Raw genomic sequence first — 22,208 nt, 5'->3', positions numbered from 1 at the left:
TAGCGTCTCTTCTCCGTGCTCTGGCAGGAGGCCCAGGACCAAGGAGTCCCCATTGCTCTCTCCTGTCAACTCAGCAGAACAAGCTGTTTCAGAGGAAGGTGGTTCCCCTTGAGAAAATGTTCCCGCAAGCCCCGAGGCTCTCGCTGTGCACGTCGCAGTCAGCTGTGATCCGGCCCGGACAGCGCCCAGCCCCACCCAGCGCAGCCCTGCTTTCAGCCTTGGTCTGCGTAATCATAAATGGTAACGTGTGGGCTGAACAGCTGTTGTCCTACGGGACAACACTCTTTTGCTGTGCGATGACTTTGAACTTGCTTCGTCTGTCTGCGCCTCCATGTCAGGCCCTTTGGAATGGGCTGGGAAAGAACACTCGGCTATCTGGAGGGAAGATTGGGAGAGACCACAGTGGGTAGGTGCTGCTCTCCTTCCTGGCTTCCCACACCCACTCATGTTATTGCAGTATGACCTCTGTCCCCTCCAGCCCTAAGGAAAGTCCTGGCTGAGTCAAGGCTGCACACCCTATGAGAGCTGGGGCCCTGGCAGTCTTCCAACCCTCTCTGGCCCCTTCTTGACCTGGGATCTTCATGTTGCACTCTCTCCATGCTGCAGGCCCCACCCTCCTCTCCCCTCACCACACATTCTCAGGGCCGCTGCACCTTTGGCTTCTGCATCTCAGCACTTCCTGCCTGTCTCTGTTTACCTGTCACTGCTCATCTCTGCCCAGAGCTCTGTCCTGCACATCACTCTCCGTCCACTCTGGGCTTCTGTCTGCCGTTGGTGGTCTGACAGCTCTCCCAAACCCAGCATGCCTCAAATGTCATTGCATGCTCCTTGCCCTCAGCACCACACCGTCTAGATGTGATCCAAGTGCCATCATCTACTCTGTAGCTATGCAAGGAGCACAAGCCAAGTGTAAAGGGCGGGAGAGGGAATGGCAGAGTCCTGCTTTTGTGGCATTCACAGGTCAGCTCCATGATGTCCACAGACCTGGGGTTCATCGTAGTCCTCCTTCGCCTTCCACCTGTAACTGGACACCACACCTCATCAGTTCTGCTTTCATAATGTCGCCCTGTGGGTGTCCCTCTTTCTAGGCCATTCCCACTGCCAAGACTTAGTTCAGGAATTGTTTCCAATCTCATGTTTCGCCCCTTGCAATCTACTTCACCCTGCAGCCAGAGCAAGTCTTTAATGAAGCAAATCTACCTTGCTACTCCTTGGCTTAAACCCGTGGTGGCACTGTCTTCATGGTAAGGATGGAGTCTGAGCAGCTGAATGGGGTAGACAGGGGTCAGTCTGCAGGGCCTGCCAGAGGAACAGAACCAGTCTTGAGCAAGAAGCCTGTTTATCTTCTCAGCTGCCTATCTACCTACTTACTTATCAAGAGATTTATTTCAAGGAACCATTTCTGCCACAGTGGGATTTGGCCAGATAATCTGAAATCTGCAGGATGGGCCACCAGCTGGAAGTTCCTGACATCACTGAAGCTGCACCCCACAGGCAGCATAGCTTCTCTTACTCTCAGGGCCCTTCAGCCCACTGGGTCGCCCAGACTAGACTGCTGAGGAAACTTTGTTTTGCATAGGGTCAGCAAAGGGAAGATGCCCTGTGTGTCTAAAGAAACCTTGACAGCATTTCCAGCTTTGTGTCAGACACCATATCTTGGTCAAGTTGATGTGGACAATGAATCATCCAGACATGGCCCCTTTGGAGCTGGGCCATGCTTGTCTCCTCCTCTTTTCTCATTTCTTTCACCCTGCACTCTGCTATCTGCCACCTGGTCTCCCCAAGGTGAGTGAGGTGAGTCTCCTCTGGAGCTGCCTCCTCCATACCCTCCTCTCCCCTCTCCTTCCTGGTCTTCCCACACTGCCTCGGTGTTTGCAAAGTCCGTGTCCCCCCCCTCCCCCCGCTGGCTGTGAGGTTACCTCTGCTAATGTGTGAACATCTCCAGACAGGAGCTTTCTGTCTCATCGCCACTCTGTGAAGTCCCACATGTGGCAAATCCCATCAGCAGTGATCTTGTTTGCTGGTCTGTAAGTCCTCCCACACCCCATCTGATGAAAGCTCTATGGAGATAGAAACCTTGTCCATCTGGTTTACTGCTGTCTCCCACAGACCTATGTGCCTGGCATATAGGAGAGGCTCAATCCTTGTTTATCAAGCAAATAAATAAATATTTATTTGAATGAGTGGACAATAATATTAATTAAGAATCTCCTAAGTCTTAGCACTATTCGGAGCCTGAAAATATAATCATCAGGAAAGACAAGGTCGGACAGGAAGCAGCACACACATCTGTAATTCCAGCATTCTAGAAGGCTGAAGCAGGAAGATTGGTATTCGAGACCAGCCTGGGTAAATTAGCCACTCAGCAAGACCCTGTCACAAAAAGGGGGTGGGATCTAAGGATGAAGCTCAGTGTGAAGTCCCTAGGTTCAGTCTCCATAACCACTAAAAACAAAAAGGACAAGGCCTTCCTCACATGAAGTTTCCATCCCAAGCAGGGCACAGACAGCAATGAGGAACACACACACAATCAGGGCAGGGAAACAGAAATGCAGTGTACCTGCCTGGATGATGGAAGGATGGGATGGGATGTGTGTGAGCACGTGCGCGTGCACACACACACAAACACACACACACACACACGTGTGCACACACACACGTGTGCACACACACACATGAGCACACACACACATGCAAGTGCCTATTTCCGAGAGCTCTGTACCTGCAGGGTGGGAAGGGGAGGAACACACTCTGGCTCCAGAGCAGGAGTCAGAAAGATCAGACTTCGCTCTTTACTGCCACCGAGCACCTGGGTAAACAACACACTTCAGTGCCTTGGGCACTCCCTGGTGATAGGAGACATGGTGACCCTTAAGTGATCTTACAGGGCTATGGGATCACCTGAGGCAGTAGTTGTAAAAGAACTTCCTGCCTCTGAAACTCTGTACAAGAGTGAGGCGTTATCGGTAATAGTGCAGTCCTCACAAACAGAGCACTTTAGCAGCACGGTTTAACTGTCCGGCTCAATTGGAGATAAACAGGAATTCTGGCCTGAGACAAATCTAGGTTTCGGTTCCATTTAGGCCACTAGTGGTGAACAGCCTGACCTTGAACATAAGTTATGTCACTTTATTGGGCCTCAGTTTCCCGATGTGAACATGGGGAGGACATTTATATCTATCTCATAGGATTTTGCAGGGTTTACACTAGATAATCCATGTCAAGTAGTTGGCACAGGGTTAGGCCCATATGAAAAACTCAGCCAATATTAGCAACCAAGAGTTGTCCTGGCAATCAGGGGTGACTATTCATCAATGGAACCATTCATGGCTTAATGTCTCAAGTCTCACATTTCTTCCAGGAAATGTCTCCAGTCTATGCACAGCACCTGTGATTATGTAAAACCACAATCAACGTTTATATTCAGAAGCTAAACAAATGGAGACTCTACTATTCAAACCCTCCCTCCTTGCTTCTCAAAAATATATTCTGGGTCATAGTGAGAGATGAACTCTATTTTCGTGGAAAAGAAGCATTCCTGGGTTTATGATCATACAGCCTTGGAACTGTTATGTTTTCTCATGTCGTGCATTTTAGAAGTCCCATAAAGGAGTCCTTGAGAGAAAACACAGCTGGTGCCCAATTAGAGTGGTGACTGAGACTAATCAACTGGCAGAGCTCTTAATGAAGCTGGGCTGCAAACTGCAGGAGAGACGGCGCTGGTGGGCCATGCACTCAGGCCAAGAGTAAGCTTTCCTCAAAAGCCGTGAGGCTGGTGGCTTTGGTTATGTGTGAATTTAAGCTTTTCGATGCAGGTTCTGTGGAGGTGCACTCCTTTGCTCCCTCCCCTTTCCCTTAGAAGCCACAGGCTCTTGGAGCTATCCTCAGGTCCCAGCAACTTTCAGTGTCATTGCTGATGCTGGGAAGACTTGGGAAGGGGACTAAAGAGCGTGGACCTTGGGGAGGCCTCGGGCATCACCTGGCTGCATTTCTCTCTGACGCGGCTGCCTTCGGACCAACCCTACCTTCTTCACCAGCACCCTGTCAGTAGCCCTCTTGTGCTTCCTGCCCCCTCTGCTGTCTCCCTCTGCCTGCTGTGCCCTCAGGAATCCCTGACATGTGCCACGTACCCTGCACCTAATCCTCTTCACTCTGCCTGTCTCTATCACCAACCCTATGCGGAATCTTAATGTTCTCCCCTTGCAGATGGTTCATTTTTCTACATTGCACACTAATTCCTGAGGTCCAAGAAGAGACTGAGCCTCTATTTTGTCCTCTAGTACTACTAATCCTCCACCCTGCTGTCACAGAGACACACAGACACACAGGCACGTGCACACACGCAGATGCACACACACACAGTCTGTTCACACAGCCCTTAGGGGGTAGGGGACAGAAGTTCTCAAAAAGTAGTCTTGGATCCCCAGGAAACTTCCTGGAAATGGAAATTCTGGGCTCCTCTCAGAACAGCTGGATAAGAAACTCGAAGGGAAGGACTCAGCCTTCTGCCTTAATAAGCCCCTGCCCACCCAGTCAGGCAATTCTGAGGCTCACTCTCATTGGAAAACCACTGGTAGAGCTTGCAGAGTGCGAGCTCTAAACCCAGTTCACTGAGTTCAAACCCACTAGTGACACAACCCAGGCCACATTGTGTACTCTCCTGAGCTTCTTTTTCCTTGTCTGTCAGATGATAATAAAAATGACACATGCCTATTGGGCCTTCATCTCCTAGAGCTGAAGGGCTGCTCCTTGAGAGAGCTTTGAGCAGTGCCTCACGTGTCTCATCTCCTGCTCTGCTAACCATGGAAGCTGCAAAAGACCTTATCTTTTCGATGCTCGAGTCTCTAGTCCTCCTAGTTGCCGTGCTCTGAGGCTTCAGGTGACTCTCGCACATCTCACACTTCCCCAGCTCCCCACTGTACGGATGTGAGCCCTTGCACACCCTCCTTGGAGGTCTTATTCACCTTCCCATGTTTGACCATGAGAACACCATTTCTAAGTTCACTCCCATGCACCCCAGGAAGCTGCAGGTTCGTATCTAGGGGCTTGCTTTCTCCTCCACAGTGCAGCAGGGCTCTGTCTGCGTCCTCTGACTGCCTCAGCTCTAGGACCTTTGCCCTCACTCCAGCCACCACTCTCAGAGTCACACCCGCTGCTATCATGGCTGGCTACTGCTCCACCCACAAAATCTCACACAGCAGAGTCCCATTTTTGCCTCTCCCATTATCTTCCTGGAGTTCTTTCTAGACCTGAATTCTCCCATAGGCACTGGACCTCTCCCTTCTTTCCTTCTCTGACCTGCTTGGATTCTGGGAGTTCCAAACCACCATATATCTTCCCCCTGCCTTGCTGGTGGGTAGACACAAAATGGGAGAAGAGACAAGCCCAGGTGTCTGGATGCCCCTGGGGCTCATCTGTCTCTGCCTCGCTCACCCTGACTGAGGCACTGCCATAGATAGATGCGAAGACCAAGGAGGTTGAATAGAGCAGGCGCTCGGGGCCTAGTCCAAATTAGCTTCTCCAGATGTGTAGCTGCTACTCTCCCCACCAAAAAGACCACAGGACCCGGGCACTAACCTGTCTGCAAATCCTGTTGGGTCAGTGCCCACCCTTCACCCCACCAAACCTACCTCTCTCCATAGAGAAAATGGAAGCCATCAGTGGGAACTTTCTCAAAGATTTTTGTTCAAGTTTATCTGTACATTTCTTTTCTGATTTATTTTTTTTTCCTGTTTTAGAAGCAATTGGGTTCTATCTACTGACCATGGGGCAGAAGTAGGAGTGATTTAGACAGCAAAGGTTGAACATTACTTCCTGCCTTCCTTTCTTCCTTCCTTTCTCCCTCTTTCCCTCCCTCCCTCCTTCCCTTCCTTCCTTCCTTCCTTTCTTCTTTCCTTCACTTATTCATTCCTGGTAGAAAGAAACGGTCTGGGACTTGGTGTCTTAAGGGCGAGACTTAAAGGGTCAGCTAAGCCAGACTATTTTTCTTTTCCAAGTAGCCTTCCTTCCCCGAGGCTGGGAAAGTAGGAGGACTGGGCTGAACTCTTGGGGTGAGCCATGCTGCAACCTCTTTGTCTTTATAGAGGGAAGCGAGAGAAGACAGGTGAGAATTATGGAGGGAGGCCTCGGGGAACCCCATCTTTCACTTTCCTGGCTACGCGAGCAGCTGACATGCAGCTTCCCCCACCTCCAGGTGGCTTTTCCGGGAACCCCAGACAGACAGTGATGTTTCTCCTCTCCAGACAATATCCTCAGCCGCCGCAGCTGACTCAGCCTCCCCACCCACTCCACCTGTGGGGTAGGCAGCAGCCCAGTCCTAGGGATTGAAGTTTAGATAGCACTGGGGTGGAGCTGCAGACATCTGTGGAAGAAGACCTTTGACTTCCCCCCAAACCGTGACACATTTGTGACGATCCCTCCTTTACCTGTCGATCATCCCCAGCTTCCAGCTCCAGACCCAAACACCTGTCAGTTCCCTCCCCGGGGTGTAAAGTCTTGGGGCAGAGTAGGCCCCAACCTAGAGTCCCTTCAGGACTGGCCAGCACTCCCTGTGAGGAAGTGCAGAGTGTGACTGTCCACTGGGCCAGGATGCCCTGGGAGTCCTGCCTGCAGCATTGAAGAGGGAGAAGCCCACGTCCAGGTGCCAGCCTGAGAGCAGCTGGCCCAGTGCCTGGGGTCTGTCTGCAGGGAAGGGAATGATGTGCCCTTCTGCCAGTGCAGTTAGGAAGTAGGACTGTATATATCTATTTTTCTGGAGTGAGGAGTCTGTAGTGATAAGAGTACCTGGGGCCTGTGAAAAGCCCAGTGCAGCCCAGATCATCATGCCTCCCTCACCGTTCAGCCTCCAGAGAGGAAGCAGCATACCATCTGCGGGCTCCTCATGCATGCCATCTGCAGGCTCCTCATGCATGCCTGTGTGTGTGTGGTAGCATGTGTGCATGTGGGGGGGCACGAATGCCCCAGTTCTCTCCTCTGAGATCCTGCCATGGGCTCCTCCTCTTTTCCCTCTGCTCTGCTCCACATCAGGATGCACTGGAGGAACCCAGCTGACTTGTGGACGGCTGGGCTTCCATGCTGCAGTTCTCTGTGCATGCAGGGCCCTTCGGCTTCAAAACATCCTCTCCCTTCTTAGCTGGGTGGTCTTTTGCTCATGGCCAGGCTACCTATTTGGAAAGGCCCAGTGCAAAATGAAAATCCGTTGCCCTTTGTTCAGAAATCAGGAAGAACTTCGAGATGGCAAAACAGAGTGCCTTCCACATTCAGGTGTTCTGAGCCAGAGCCCCACAAGACTGCACAGGTCTCATAGGTAGCATGCCTGGAGCCAGCCCACCTGCTCCTCTCTCCTGGTCAGCTCAAACCGCAGTGCGTTTGGTCTTGAAGCCAGTGGAAGTCCGAGCAAGGGCTTCCCACACACCAGGCACCACACTAGGTGCTCTGCAGCCAGGGCCTACCCCACCAGGAGGTAGTGGTGCTTTGGGCCCACTCCACAGTGCGCAGAGTAAGGCTCAGCAAGCAGCATGACCTGAGGACCCAGCTTCCATCTTCTGGTTTCTATAGACCTAGGCCTGGGCCCCCTAGACTATGGGCATCCAACCTTCAGTACCTCCAGTCCCTAGTCCCCAAAGAGAGTAATGGCCTTCTCCCAACCCTGAGCTGCTTTGACTTTGCCAGGAGACTGCGTGGAACTGAAGCACCCTTTCCTTGGACACCTGAGAATGCCAGCCAACCTCTTCATGTTCCCTGCATTCTCAGGTTGTCCAGTAGTTCTCAAGGTCCCTGAGCCCCAGGCCTCCCACTGCTTGTGTTGTTCTTTGTCTTTTGCTACACTCAGAGGCCCCTCCCTCCCGCCTCGCTCCTTCTCCTCCCTTCCTTCCCCTCCCCTGTCCTATCCCCCAATCTGACATGGGGCCACTATACCTTTTACAAACCACAGGCCTGGCCATATCACCCCTCCTGAAAACCCCCTGTGGCTTCCTCCCACCCTCAGTCCCTTAGCCTGGCACCTAGGACCCTGCCCCCCTTGATTGGGACCCTCCCACATGATCATCACTGATTAATTACTTGAAATGCTCAGAATGAGTCTTAATTTCTCATGTACCTGTGACCATACACAATGTCCTCCCAGCTGGGATACCTTGTCAGAACTCCTGGGAAGCTCCTCCTAACCAGTCCAGCAGTGCCATGAACCACCACCTGCAGGAAACTTTGGTGACTCCCTGCCCTCCCAGAGGCTGAGCCCCAAGACCAAAGCCCATCTCTAACCCAATGCTTCCTTTTGTCAACCCAGCTGGGCCTCTGAAGGGAGGGAAGGCGCCTACCTCTGTACCACCAGCCTCTGGCACGGGGCCTCCCTGGAATCTAGAAGCACTCAGGTATTTCTGAACCAAATCCACAGAAGAATGGCGGTGGGGCTGTGCTGTTGACCCCAGGTACCATGGCGTCTCTGCATAAGGTGGAATGGGAGTCCAGGGGGAACAGGTACTCAGAGGTCTCTGGAGGAAGAAGAGCACAGGTTGCTTATCCCATGTGCTGGAAGATCTTGAGGGGCGACTGACGGTTCCTGCAGAGGACACAGATGAGTGAATGTGGCAAATGAGGCAAACAAACTTAGAAAATGTGATATAAATTTCAGCTGAAAGGATCGATCACACAAAAGCGAAGTTTAATCACAGTACAGTGCGGCTCTGCTGTGACCTATGTGGTTATCATCCCATAAATGCTAATCTGACCAAAAATTATGCTGTAACGTGGTGGCAAAGTAGGGGGCAGGTGCTGTGGCTGGGTGGAAGAACAGAGTAAGTTTCTTCTCTGTAGCAGAACATCTACTGGGCACAGCTCAAGCTGGAAATGAAGAAAGAGATGCTTAAAAATTGCATATAATAAAGATTACATGTTGGAAGGAAGACCAGACAGTGGCTGTCTTTGGACTGTAAGATTGGGGGCAGAGGAATGGGGCTGCGGAACCGGCTGTAGTCAACTGCCTGGCTTTTTGAACTACCATGTTTCCCTGAAAACAAGACCTAGCCGGAAAATAATCTGCCTTGAAAACTAGAGATCACAAATGGCAGCCCCGACCAGACTATCCTGCCTGACCCGCCTTACAGAGCAGCCACCAAGCAAGAGAACGGTGATGGCAGGATGCTGGCAGATTGTCTTCCAGCTAGGTCTTATTTTCAGGGAAAAGGGGTACGTACATGTTGATGAAGCACACGTGTAAGTTTCAAAACGTGGTTTGTGTTTGAAGTCCAATCAGGCTGAGTCACGGCCCCACGGCCTCAGCTGGGGCGGCTCATCCTGGTGACTGGGCCCCACCCTTCCACGTGCCCCACAGCTGGCTCCTCCTGTTCCTCTCCAGACACTGAGCCTCCACCCCAGGCCCTTGCCAGGCTTCGTCCTCTGCTCCGTGCATGACCCCTCCCCCGTTCTCTGCGGAGGAGGAGCTGCATTTCCCCTACAGACTCTCTGGAGATGACGCCCGCCCACTGCACCAGACCTTTACATTGCTGCCCCCCCAGACTGAGAAAGAAGTCCAGGAGCTCTGCTGCTGCCTCTGCCCTGCTACAGCCCAGGGGCCACTCAGAGCCAGCCTGCTCACTGGCCTGCTTGTGGTGGTGTTGGCAAGGGTGTCCTTGGACCTACCCGCCAGGCTCCCACCCTGAATACTCTGAGCTCTGAGCCAGAGTAAGGCATCAGGGGCTCTCGACCACAGTGCTCCCAGAGAGGCACTCTACCCACAGCACGAATCACCTCATGTTACTCCCGCAGTGGGACACTTCATCCTCCTTTCACATTTTGGGAATCAAAGGCTCGCCAAAGGGCACCTTTCACTGACTCAGATTGTGAACAGAGGTACACGTGTGAAAACTGTGGTTTCAGAAGAGAAGCTGAAAGATGCAACCTTAGCATCCTGCAGCACAGGAGTGGATAAGCAAAACACAGCATAACCACACAATGGAATATTACTCAGCCTTCAAAAGGAGGGGAATTCTGACACATGATACAACATGGACCAACCTCAAGGACACTATGCTGCATGATGTAAGCCAGTCACAAAAGGACAAAGCCTGCATAAGTCCATTTATCCCAGGCACTCAAGGCAGTCAGATTCATGGAGATAGACAGTGGAATGGTGGTTTCCAGAGCCTGGGGAGCAAGGTGCTATCACTTAATGGGTCTGAAGTTTCACAGCGGGAAATGGAGATGTTCTGGTGGCCATGTCTGCACAGCAACGGGAAAGAACTCATTGCTCTGGACAACAGATGTGAAAATGGCTACAATGACAAGTTTCGTGTTGGTACATTTGGTGTAATACACTCTTTTTAAATGAAAGAAACGGAAAGCAGAATAGTGGTCCCCAGGGTCTGAGGAGGGGGAAGGTGCGTTCCTATTGAATGCACACAGAGTTTTTGCAGGAGAGATGGAAAAGCTTTGGGTGTAGATGGTGGTGATGGTTTCCCACTTAATATTGCTGCTGGCAGACTGTCAGTGGCAAATGGGATGGAGTGAGTATTTGGCCACAGTGAAAAGAAAACGCGAGGGACCCCTCTGCCTCCCTCAGCTCTCTGGACCCGGAGTCTCTGCAGGTGTCCAGAAAGCTTGTGGGGTGGACAGGGCTGCTGTGGAAGGCAGCCCTCCACCAGGGAGAGGGCAGACTTCACCAGGGTTCTAACTTGAGTCAGTTCTAGCCTCTGTGGCCTCTGTATGGCCCAAAATGCCACAGTGAGGCAAAGTCCCCCCAGAGAGGGACTCAGCCACAGTAGGCTGGGGAGCAGCTGTTGGTTGCTGGGCTTTCCCACATGCCTCATCATTTAGGCTAACGATTATCAAGTGCTTATTCTTTGCTAGATCCTGTTCTAAGCATTCTCTATGCCTTACTAAACACCTCTGAGAGTCTTAGTACTATTACCCCCATTCTGTGGCTGAGGCATCAGAGAGGTTGTGTAACTCATCACAGGTTGGCCAAATTGTAGGGACCCGCCCATGCACTTGCCCCAGGTGGTCTGGTTTGCTGATGGTGATGGTGTTGCTTCTGCCTCAGCCACCCACTCTGATGGCCCGGGCCACCCGGGAGGAAAGGAGAGGCCTCAAGAGGGAGGAAGGAAGCAAGTGGGCGGATTTAGACTTAGGAGGCCCGGGTGTGAGCACCACGCTGGCTCCACACACAGGCTCACACTGACTGGGGTGGGGGTTCGGTGATTGTTGATCACGTGGTCCGACACACGTGACTTCACCTCTCCAACCCTGCTTGTGTTCACCTGTGATGTGGCAGAAGCCACAGTACCGGCACTTGGAGCTCTATGAGGTGAATTAGTGTGACCCCATTAGTGTGGGTGACATGTGGTGGGGGTTGGGAGCACCTCTGGGTGGGAGCAACGATTGTCCCCGTCCATTTCCCGGAGTGGTCTTGGGCAATTTTTCCTCTCAGCTCAATTATGAAACAGAATTACTGAAACCAGCTCCACAGGTTTGCTGGGAGGATTAGATGAGTACTGCATCTCCACTGGCATCTATTTCCAACTGTAACTTGCTCCCTCAAAGAGCTCAAGATGCCTAACAGCTATACGAGATTATTTTTAATTTGGAAAGGAAAAATTTGCAGCTCAGGCAAAGAGGTGGCAAGGAGAAGAAGCACACTGAGACCATTCTGTGTCTTAGCACATGGCAGGCACTCCGCGGCTTCCACAGCAACCGGTGGCTGTCTGGTCCTGTGAGCCCGGACGCTCGGGATGTGGTAATGCAGGCGAACTCAGCATTGGTGGTAAGCAGGAGGATGGAGATCTCAGTGGAGCTCATGCCAGGGCTGCAAAAGCACAGGGAGCAGGGAAGGTTCCGGTCCCAACTCCCACCTCAGAGCCATCAGACTTTCTTTGCATTATATATTTGGCCCCTCTCAGGGGATGAAAGAGTTCCACTGCTAAATAAAAGAAAAAAGAAAAGACAAGAAGAAAAGAGAAAAAAAAAAAGAAAGTGCTTACAATTCCAATTCCCTGGCCTTACTGAGGCATACACTGAGGGCCAGAAAGAAGGGAAGCAAAACGCAACGCTATTTATACCTTCCGTAAGATTTTTTCATGGGGAGAATCCATGGATCACAAACTTAATTCTTCACACAAGTTCTGCTCACACACTGAACTAGACGAGAACCAAATCAAATTCAATTCAGTGTTGACTTTCCTGGGGAAATGTGACTGGGTCCCACTGTGTTGAGCACCTACTCTCTGTGCCACTGTGCTGGAATGAACATCATATGAATGGATATGAACCAGATGTGAACATGATATGAATGGATATGAACCAGAAATGTTCTGCTGTCCAGAGTGAAAGGTTCCCACATGTGCCTCTTGGTGACAGGGTCCTGGGCTGGTCTCACAAAAGACCAGTGTGAAGTCTAGAAAGAAGAGCAGGCTTCAAAAAAAAAAAAAAAAAAGAAGAGCAGGCTCTTGCCAGGCAGCCAGTGGGCAATGAGGCTAGGTGCCTCTGCAGTTCCCACCCTAACTTGTAGCACTGCCTCGACCCCAGGGGGAGGAGAGTGCGGATAGAAGCCTCATCCAGTGCCCAGTAGCCAGCAGGAAAAAATGAGGGAAGGGAAGCAGGAAAGAATTCCAGGTAGATGGAACAGCACACCCAAAAGCCAGAGGTGAGAATCAATACTATGCCCCGAGGGCTTTGTTATGACCCAGATGTTTCTGGTCTTGGCAAATGACTTGAGTTAATCAGACAGCAAAGGCTGTGTTTGTTTCATCAGTGATGAGAGGTTGAGTGTGCTGGTTTTGGATTCCCACCATACAGCACAGTCAGGAGTAGTAAATAAAACATTATACAGTGTTCATTATAGTGCCTGCTCCTTGTTGGTGGAGAACTTTCCATGCACTGTACTGTCCTGACCTCACAGTGTGTGGGGTCAGCTTACAGACAGTGTGTGACTTGCACGCAGTCACCACACTGGTGGTAAAGCTGACGTCTACACACTGATCACTCTCACCTTAGAGGTGGCTCTCTTACTTGCTGTGCTATTGAGCTGCTCGGTACCAAAACTGGTACAGGCTTATAAACACTTCCCTTGAGATGTGATGTCCATCATCTGACATCTTACTGTAGAAACGTCAAGGCCCAGAAATGAGACACAGTGGCCTGAGCTCCTCTGAGAATGGTCAGTGAGTGTGGACAGCCTTCTCCCCTCTCTGGGCTGCTCTGTTGGCAAAACCAGCTGTAAAGTCCTAGAGGAAACAGCTGGAGGGTAGGGGCAGAGGTGAAACCTGCCATCCCTTCAGTCCCAGAACCCAGGCAGGAACCCCCTGGTCAGCATCTCTTAGTGGCAGCAGATGACACCTGCTATAGAGAGGTGGGCCCTGACCAGGAGGGATAATCGTGGGTGGTAAAGTCTGTCTCCATTTTGACTTTCAGTATCTGCCACTATGGGGCAAAGGAAAACACAGACACCCCTACATGCCACCACTGGCCTCAAAGGCCCCACACAAGGTCTCTTTAGGGAAAGAAAGCTTGCTCTCTCTGTTAGAATGTGACATCAAATACAACCAGAGTGCAGGAACCAAGGTCAGAAGAAGAGGAAACCTCAAACCAGAGCCTTCCTGGTATGCCGGGCAGAGGTTACAAGTGGGCTCAGAAGGCAGACAGCCGTGGGTTCCAGTCTCTGCCACTGCTGTCTGTGTGACCTTGGTCAGGTCCTGCAATGACTGTCTGTCTCCTAACTCAGGTAGTATAGATAATAATGATACCAGCCTGGCAAGACTGCAGGTGAAGACAAAGGTCTGTCGCCTGGTAAGTCTGCAAGAAATACATGTTCTTGCTCAATCCTGAGCCAACTGCCCAAGAGGACTCCATCTCTTCCTCTTGTGCCTCATCCAGTTCTTTAGACTATGTAAGCAGTTGGCACCACTGGACACTTCTGGGCATTGGGGGCAAGGGGTGACCTGGGACACCATGCTTGCCACATCTCAAATGCCTAAAGTCCTGGTGTCCTTACAATATCTTCACATTGCGATGATGATGATGATGATGATGACATCTTGTGCCATTTACTGGACACCAGCTGTGTTCAGGCTTCATGCTAGACCACACACACACACACACACACACACACACACACACACACACACACACAGATACACACACACAGAGTTGCTAGCATGCATACAGTCCTGAGACAGGCACTAATATCCCAGTGGATGAGGGAGATGAGGCTGTGGGAGTGAGCAGATTAAGCCCCTGGCCAACAGCTCTATAGCGGCCCTGAGAGAGCCCCTGCTCCCCACATCTGGGCAGTTTTCCTGGAGGGCTGGTGGTCCCACAGGAGGCTCACTTTCAGTCCCCACAGCCACCCTGAGAGACTGGGCCTCTGCCACCAGACCCATTTTTCAAGTGAGGGCACCCAGGCCCTCATCACTGCAGAGACGCTGTGTATCTGAAGATCACATGAGAGGTGCCCCCGGGCTGTCACTTGGTGCAGAGCTTTCTGCAGAGGCGAAAAATATGTGCAAACAAAACCAACAGCTTTCTTTATGTTCCCCAAAGTTGCTAAAAATGCCTGTGGGTTTGCACACAAGCAGACGCTGTGTTCATAGTGCTGTGCAGCTTCTGTCTTCCTGGCTTGGCAGGAGGAGACCTGGCAGGTATTTCTCACATCTCTGTTAAACACATGCATCAGACAGGGGAGGAATTCCAAGGTAGTCCCAGGGTATGGATCTCTGCCAGCTCTCCTTTTACTTGTTGTTAAGTCAGGAGAAGAAAGAAAAGGAAAGAAAGATACCTTGTGGATGAGCCCACGATCTGTGGGGTAACTGGTGTGGGGAAACATGCACTCCCTGCCTTGGGGTCAGACGGCCCTGTGCCCTGATTTGAACTGTCTGACCCACAAGCCTGTGACCTTAACCATGTGGCTTAGCCTCTCTGAACTAACCTTAGTCTGTACATAGGCGGGACAGTACCTTCTGCAGAAACCTAAGCTCCAAGGGGCGAGGGGTTTTTATTCTGCTTTCCTACATTCCAGTGCCTAGACTAGTTCCTGACACACTGTCTTACTTAGATAAATGAGTGAATGAGTGAATGAATGAATGATTTGCTATTTTGCAGGGTTGTAGAAAAGTTAAAACAAGAGCATGGACCTGAAACTGATCCTGGAAATTGCTACAAAAACATGAGGATTTATGATGATCACAGCACAGTCTGGGTTCTGTCAAAGCAATATTTCTTGTTGATTTATAAGCTTTTTCCTAACACTGGGTAAAAGAAATATAAGACCTGGTTCTTCCTCCACATGCTCACTGTCGGGTAGGAAGGTACACAAGTACATCAAATACTAAAATAGGGCAGAGGTGAGCTCAGTGCTGTGGGAACGACAAGAGAGAGTGACTAACCCACGCTGCAAGAGGCAGGGTGGAGAACTTTCTGGAAGAGGTGCTCTGGAACAGTCCCAATTTCAAATCTCTCTTCAGACTTTTCCCAGCAAACTTAGCCCCTGAAGGCACTGGGCTTCCCTGCCACCCTGTCTGGCACCTGGGTCATCATTTCCTCCTGTCCTCCTGACACCACGATTTCTCTAGTTCCCTCTTGAGTCATTACAGTGCTGGCAAACCCAGCCCTGGTTAAAGGTGACCTCCATGTACTCCGCCTCCACACCTGTGTGGGGCCAGAGCCGGAGAAGACCCTGCTCACAGCTGTGCCTGGCAAGCCCCCATGTTATTTCTTCTGGGTTTACTCCTCAGTCCTAATGATTTCAGACTTTTCCTTCTACCTTCAAACCTCCAGTGCCTCCTTCATCATCACTTTCCACTCAAGACCTTGCTTCCCGTCTTACAGAGCAAATAGCAGCCCAGAAGAGAAATTCCCTGTGTTCCTCCCAGCGCCCGCCATGAGGCGTGAGGAAAGTGGGCCACACTCTGACCCAGCATAGACATTCTTCCGGGAGAAGGTGGAGAGAGGACAGCACTGTGGAGGTGAGGGAGGAGAAAGCATTTAGCACAGAAGAGTCCAGGGTGCGCCTCAGGTGTCTTCCTGGGCATCTGGGAGACTCACCGTTGACTGAGGCCGGCAGTAGAGAGCCGACCGTCGTCAGAGGGCCTGGGGGACTGCAGTGATTGGCTGAGGGACATTACGGAAAAGCACAGCTGAGGATGTGGGCAGGGCAGTGCCCATGGTGAGCTTGGGAGGTCACACTTGTGCAGCCTTGGTCCACATGGTGGTCTGACTTAGAAGGCCATCGTCACTGAGAAGGGCGTGAAGGACCGCACTTCCTCAAAGCAGTAGGTGCAGCCCAGGCTGACTGCTGTGACCACCTTCATCTGCCCCTTTCTCTCTTCCCTTCTTTATACACCGACAGATGCACGTGAGAGGCTGGCTAAGACTCCCCCCAGGCACCCAAGGACGCACATGGGAAAGAGGCAGTTTCCTTCATGATGATGAGACAAGGCCAAAGGAACCCCATTTCTATGATCCTTCTGTGCAGCTGGCTGCTGAAAGCAAACCCATCCCACCCACCCACCACCCGTTGACAGGAAGCACAAATTCCAGTGAGGGCTGATGGGTGGGGGCTGACTGAGGAAAACACCAAGTGTGTCAGGATGGGAAGACAAAACAGAGGAGGGAAGCAGGGTGTGGGGCAAGGTGTGCCACTGAAGGACAGCCAGCAAGGGCCTCCCTGGGCAGGTGGCCTGCAGCAGGGGTGTAGTGGGAAAGGGAAGTCAGGATCCCACCTCCAAGGAGACAGAGGGGCCCTTGTGGTAACCCCAGGTCTTATGACTCTGATTGTGAGGGAAGCCATGGAAGGGTTTGGAACACAAGAAGTGACTTGATCCGACTCATGGTTAAGAGGGATGTTTTTCCAGAGACTGTGTAGAGAACAGAGGAGAGGGAGGTGGAGACGGGAGCAGAGAAGGTGCAGTGGTAATTCAGGTGCAGGTGAAGACTCCATGGTGGAGATGGTCAGAAGTGGCTAATGCTGTGCGTCCAGAAGAGAAGCAACAGTGTTTGCTGACAGGTCGGAAAGTGGTGTCAAAATGTGGGGGTGAAAAATGACTCTTAGATTCCTAACCTGAGTGAATGGAAGGATTGAGCTGCCATTCACTGCGAGAGGAAAGTCAGCAAGAAGGGCAACGTGGGGTGCTGGGTGAAGCAGGAGTCAGTTTCTGCAGCATATTAAATGGAGAGGTGTAAAGGGTGTCATGCTGAGGAGCCAGGCTGGACACACCCATAGGTATCCACGGTGTGGAAACTCGTGCTCTCTGGGAGGAGGAGACACACAGAGGAGAAGGGAACTGAAAGCAGAGCCCAGGGCCTCCAGAGTTAGTTAGGGTTGGGAAGATGGGGAGGAGCCAGCAAAGGAGACTGAGCAGAAGCCACTGAGTTGGGAGGGACCAAGGGACTGTTGTCCTGAAAGCCGAGACAGAAGGGACTTCACAGAGGAGGGAGAGAGCAAGGTGTCAAAAGCTGCCACCTTCTTTAGCATCTAGCCTGAGTCTTGACCGTTGGGCTTATGTAAGGAATCACTGCCACTTCAACAAGAGCAGTTTTGGAGGTGGAGTGGGTGGCAAAAGCCTGACCAGGGAAAATCCAAGAGTGGAGGAGAGGCTGTGTAGAGGAGCTTCACTGTAAAGAGGAACAAAGAAATGGGGTGATAGGTGGAGGAGGATGTGGGCTCAATGGAGGGATGTGTGCATGCGTGTGCGTGTGTGTGTGTGTATGTGCATGTGCTCAATGATAGAAATTACCAAGTCTTAGAGACATCTTTATTTTATTTTATTTTTTATTTTTGTTGGTACTGGGAATCAAACTCAGGACCCACTGCTAGCCAGGTAGGCGCTTGTGCTACTGAGCTATCCCCAGCCCCTGAAGTCTTAGAGACAAACACAGTAGCCTTGGGCAGATGAGGGGCGTGGGTTCTGGTACCCAGTGGAGGAGCAAGAGACTTCTGGGCACAGACTACGCCCATCATAACAGAAGAGCACATGGTGCAGAGAGAGTGTCCCCAGTGTCCCACTCAGTGTTGTGGAACTTGCACTTCCATGACACCAGTTATGTGCCAGGCTCTGCTCTTAGTCATTCCCATCTACTAACTTCGAATGGTCGCAACCACCCTGGGAGGGAGTCGCTGTGCTGTGTCCATTTTACACAGTGTTGAGGCACAATAACAACCTTAGTGATTTTGTCCAGAGTCCCAAGTGCACTGTGTGGCACAGCCTAGCAGATGACTACTGCTCCCTTGCATAAGTGGGCAGACTAAGAGGAGCTACCTCATTTTGTGACCCAGGGCTGGCCATGTTAACTGGTTTCTCCTTCTGAGACACGGACCTGGGGGTGGGGTCACTGGTACCAAGAGTCCGTGCGGGGCCTCGGAGAGGTCTTTGGGGTGGTTCCTCCCTACGGTGTGTGTCACCCATGGCTCCCACTGGGGGAGCTAAGGTATTCCATGATTGCTCTTTAGGGCTTCTGTAGGATGCTGAGTCCCCCGAGAGCCATGGTCACCAGCCTTTTTGGGGAGCTGATGGGAGGGAGAAAGAAACTGGGACAGCTGCTCACCTTCTTCTGCTGCTCACCAGCTGAGGCTGTGAGCAAGTCACTTCCATGCCCTGGGCCTCAGCTACAGAGTGCGCAACGCACGAGAGGTCATACACAGCTCACTTCCTGGACCACATGCTGCTTCAGCACACACCTGGGCGCACTGTATGCAAAAGAATGCAGAACGCCAGGGTGTGACAGAGCACATGGGACAGGGACAAGGCGCCACCCCTGGCTCCACAGACTCTGCAAGCTGTGGGAGGGGCCCACTGTGATACAAGCTTGGAAGAACATCCCAGGGTATCTGGAGGGAAGTTTCTCCTGGACACTTTTATAATTTTTGCGAAGGCTTTGGTACTGTTCCACACCATTGGGCCAGATCCTCAACATTTAGCATGCTTCTGTGACCCCATGTCTTAGTGGCTTTTGACTTTCCCTTCCCAGGTACTCTGGTGTAGAAGTAATTGTTACAGTTTGGCCACGGAGATGCTGGGTATGAAGGAACCCTCTGGCCCTCACATTAAAAGGCTTCTGTTTGATGCTACAACCTGTCTTGCCTGGTATTATTATCCACTTTCAGTGTTGAAAACTTGGAGGTTAGAGAGGTTAAATGACTCGCCCGCAGTTGCCAGGTGGTGTCAAGCTGATTCAGACTCAGGTTACCTGGCCCCAGACAACATGCATGCATCTAATTTTAGTCCAAACTTTAGGACTGGGCCAGGGCTTTCAACCTCAGCACTGCACATTTGGACTCAGACCGTGGGTGTGGGGGAGGACTACACATTTTTGGATGTCTAGCAGCCTCCCGGCTTCCATCCGACAGATGCCAGAGCACAGTGCACTTCCCATCGCACCATTACCACCCCCTAACTGTCCTAGACCATGGCTCCCCACTGGTCCGCTCCTGCCTGAGCAGCTGGCTCCTCTCTGGACTCACTGGCCACTACTGTGAAGCCGGCCAGGCTCAAGGTCCCAGGTGCTCTATGACTCAGTGGGACAGGTAGCAATTTTATTAATATTTACTTTTATACTAAACTATGTATGTTTGATTGTAACCAAGATAAGAGATTAATCTCTACTAGTGTTTGCTTTATAGACTGATGGTAGAATGTGGACCTGATTCCAGACAAGTGTTCTTGATAAGCACGTGTGAAATATTATTTGTGAAAGAGAGGAGCAGTCGGGTCATCTGGAGAGCGTGCCGTTGGCTGGTGTGAAGTCACGAGAGCCAGAGCAGGATACAGGCTGGAACACACACGCTGGTGGAAAGGGTATGTTTCAATTTGTGCTGGTGGAAAGGGTATGTTTGTTTCAATTTGTGTGCAGGACAAATCTGTAATTCCAGTGCCTCTCCAGACCTACCTCTTCTCTGTAACATTCTGTTCCACTTCTTGGAAATCTTTCTGTCCTCCCTCTGACCCTCTCCTGCACTCCTTTCCTTTTTCTCAGTTGGGCTTTGAATGACAGTACAAGTGATGGTTGCCCTTTGTTCTGGAAGCTCCTTCTTGTAAGGGAAGCCTTAGCCCACTGTGCCCATCCTAAACTCTAAGGACGTCTCAGTTTTGCAAGGCGGATTGAATTAGTGTGGCACAGAGAACAGACCTGCACTGTGCCTGGTACTAAGAGCTTGACAAACTCGAGGCAGTGGATAGGAGGAATCAAGCATGCAGGTCTCTGGAGGCCAGATCCCAGGCCTAGCACGAATTTCCTCTCCTCATTCACTAGCTGCAAGACCCGGGCAGGTATCACCCCTCAGTGCCCTGCTTTCCTCTGTTACGTCAGTGAGCTAACAAAATCTCCTTTGCGGGGTGGTTGCAGAGAATAAAAGAGCAGACACTGAAGACATACAGAGCACCTAGCGCCCCACCCCTGACTCACTCTCCACTTGGGTCTGCACTCTGACCAGCAGGCATCTCTCTGGCTGTTATTTGCATTTAGGTGCTAAAACTCCATGATGATTAAGAGGTCAGCACCCCTCAAGGACTCCAGAGGGGAAAAAGGAGAGACAGGAAGTGGAGAGCAGTCACAGCGTGCGGGGCATGCCAGGGGATGGAACAGCCATGAGCTGGGCCTGGAAGGCCAGCTGTGCTATGAGGCATGCAGAAGGGAAGGAGGAGCAGCTGCACCCGAGGAGAGCAGCACTGGCAAGACGGTGAGTGTCTGCACACCGCTGCAGTAATAGGGGAAGCTGGGGTTTTATTATTTTGATGGTGGAAGAGGAAGGTCACGAAGATGATGCTAGTCTTGGGAACAACCAGTGTGGAGAGGTAGACAAGAGGGAGGTGAGAGTGATGAGACAAGAGGCTGAGATCAGAGAAAGCAGAATAGGGATCAGGAGGGTTCTGAAGCATCGAGACATCACAGGTTGTGCTAGGTTGCCCAGCCAGAGTGGGGCTGCATGGAAGCGCTCACAGTAGGGTCAGCCGGGTACTGAGTTAGCAGAGTCGGCAGTTCGAAGTTATCAGATAGTTGAGTCTGCACTGCTCCTCCAGTGATCACAGTGGAATTCAAGAGGATGGGGGCATCAGGGACACACCGTCACCTCTATGGCTGGACAAAGTCACTCAGCTTTGGCTTTTAAAATGGAATCCCATGCAATCCCTGTCTTTCTGAGTCTGGCTTATTTCTCTTTACATAATGATCTCTGGTTCCATCCATTGTCCTGCAAATGATGTGATTTTGTTCTTCTTTATGACCGAGTGACACTTTTCATTTGGGAAATCTAGAAAAAAAGAAGACATGAAAGTGGAAGGAAGATGGAAGAGGAAGGGGGGGTAGGATAAGGATGGGTGATGGGCTAGCCCCTCACTCCTAGCAGGACCTCCTCTTGCCCTTCCCCTTACCTCTAGAAGGCTGGTCTTCAAGATCCTGCTCAAAGATCCTCCCGCTTCCGGTCTTCCCTTCCTCTCTTCTCTGCTCGAGTTGGTAGCTATCCCAGTGCCCTTGCCAGACAGGACAGCATGGCTGGATGAGGGGACTGCTGATGCTCACCCCAGACAAGCACAGCCCAGAGCACCATCCATGTGTTGTTCATTCTTTCACAAGGTAGGACCATGACTACCCCACTCTACAGACAGGAAACTGAGGCTTAGAAGCTTAGGCACTTCACCCAAGGCCCAGAGCCAGGAAATGACAAAATGGTCCTACATACAGGACTTTCCAAGCCAGAGCTCTTTCCTCAGGATCCCCTATCCCTGCACGCTCCCCTTTCCTGGCCCTTTCTCCTGGGTCTCACCTCTACTATTCTGCCTGTCAACTGCTCCCTGGGCATAGCCCTGACAGTGCCTTCCTCGGGGCCTTGACATTGGCTCTGTGCGCTTGGGCCTTGGCCTCCTTCTCTTTGCATCCGTCAGCTTGCTCACGAGTGGTTCTGGCTCAGACTCTTGCCCTGGGAGCGCTCCTGGGCCCAGCTGCCCTTTGTGCCCGTACCTGGAGAAGCTTGCTGCTCCTGCAGCCTTAGCTGGGGTTTAAATGAGTGGCCACAGCACAGGCAAAGATGAGTCTGCACCAGCATCAGCTATCTTCTCCACATGTAGGAGCCAGGCACTGGGCTGGGCTCCAGGGACACAGGAGTAAGCAAGACAGGTGGATATTAGCCTGTCCAGGGCTTGCAGCCTGGGCAGACACCATGAGGGCCTATGAGTGCAGGCCTCAGGATGTCAGGGTGGGTATGAAGCAAGCAGTACTGAACCGTGGTG

At 51.6% G+C, this 22,208-nt stretch overlaps 1 long non-coding RNA gene across 4 annotated transcripts in view; it reads left to right on the top strand.

The window, feature by feature from the left end:
* Positions 1-22,208, top strand: part of LOC102015488 — an 87,142-nt gene that overhangs the window by 10,712 nt on the left and 54,222 nt on the right. The window contains exons 1-3 of one of the 4 annotated variants that reach the window (XR_263184.2): positions 19,164-19,510; positions 19,607-19,781; positions 20,449-20,662. This is a non-coding gene — a long non-coding RNA (uncharacterized LOC102015488). Of the gene's footprint in view, positions 1-19,163; positions 19,511-19,606; positions 19,782-20,448; positions 20,663-22,208 lie in introns of those variants that run through there. The other 3 variants (XR_263185.2, XR_001236695.1, XR_001236696.1) reach the window with 3 other exon arrangements.

Source organism: Chinchilla lanigera, unplaced genomic scaffold (genome assembly GCF_000276665.1).
Source record: "Chinchilla lanigera isolate Chin_1 unplaced genomic scaffold, ChiLan1.0 scaffold00063, whole genome shotgun sequence".
In the NCBI taxonomy this organism is placed as follows: domain Eukaryota; kingdom Metazoa; phylum Chordata; class Mammalia; order Rodentia; family Chinchillidae; genus Chinchilla; species Chinchilla lanigera.
Note: the sequence above shows the minus strand (reverse complement) of the source record. Positions and strands in the feature narration are given on the sequence as shown.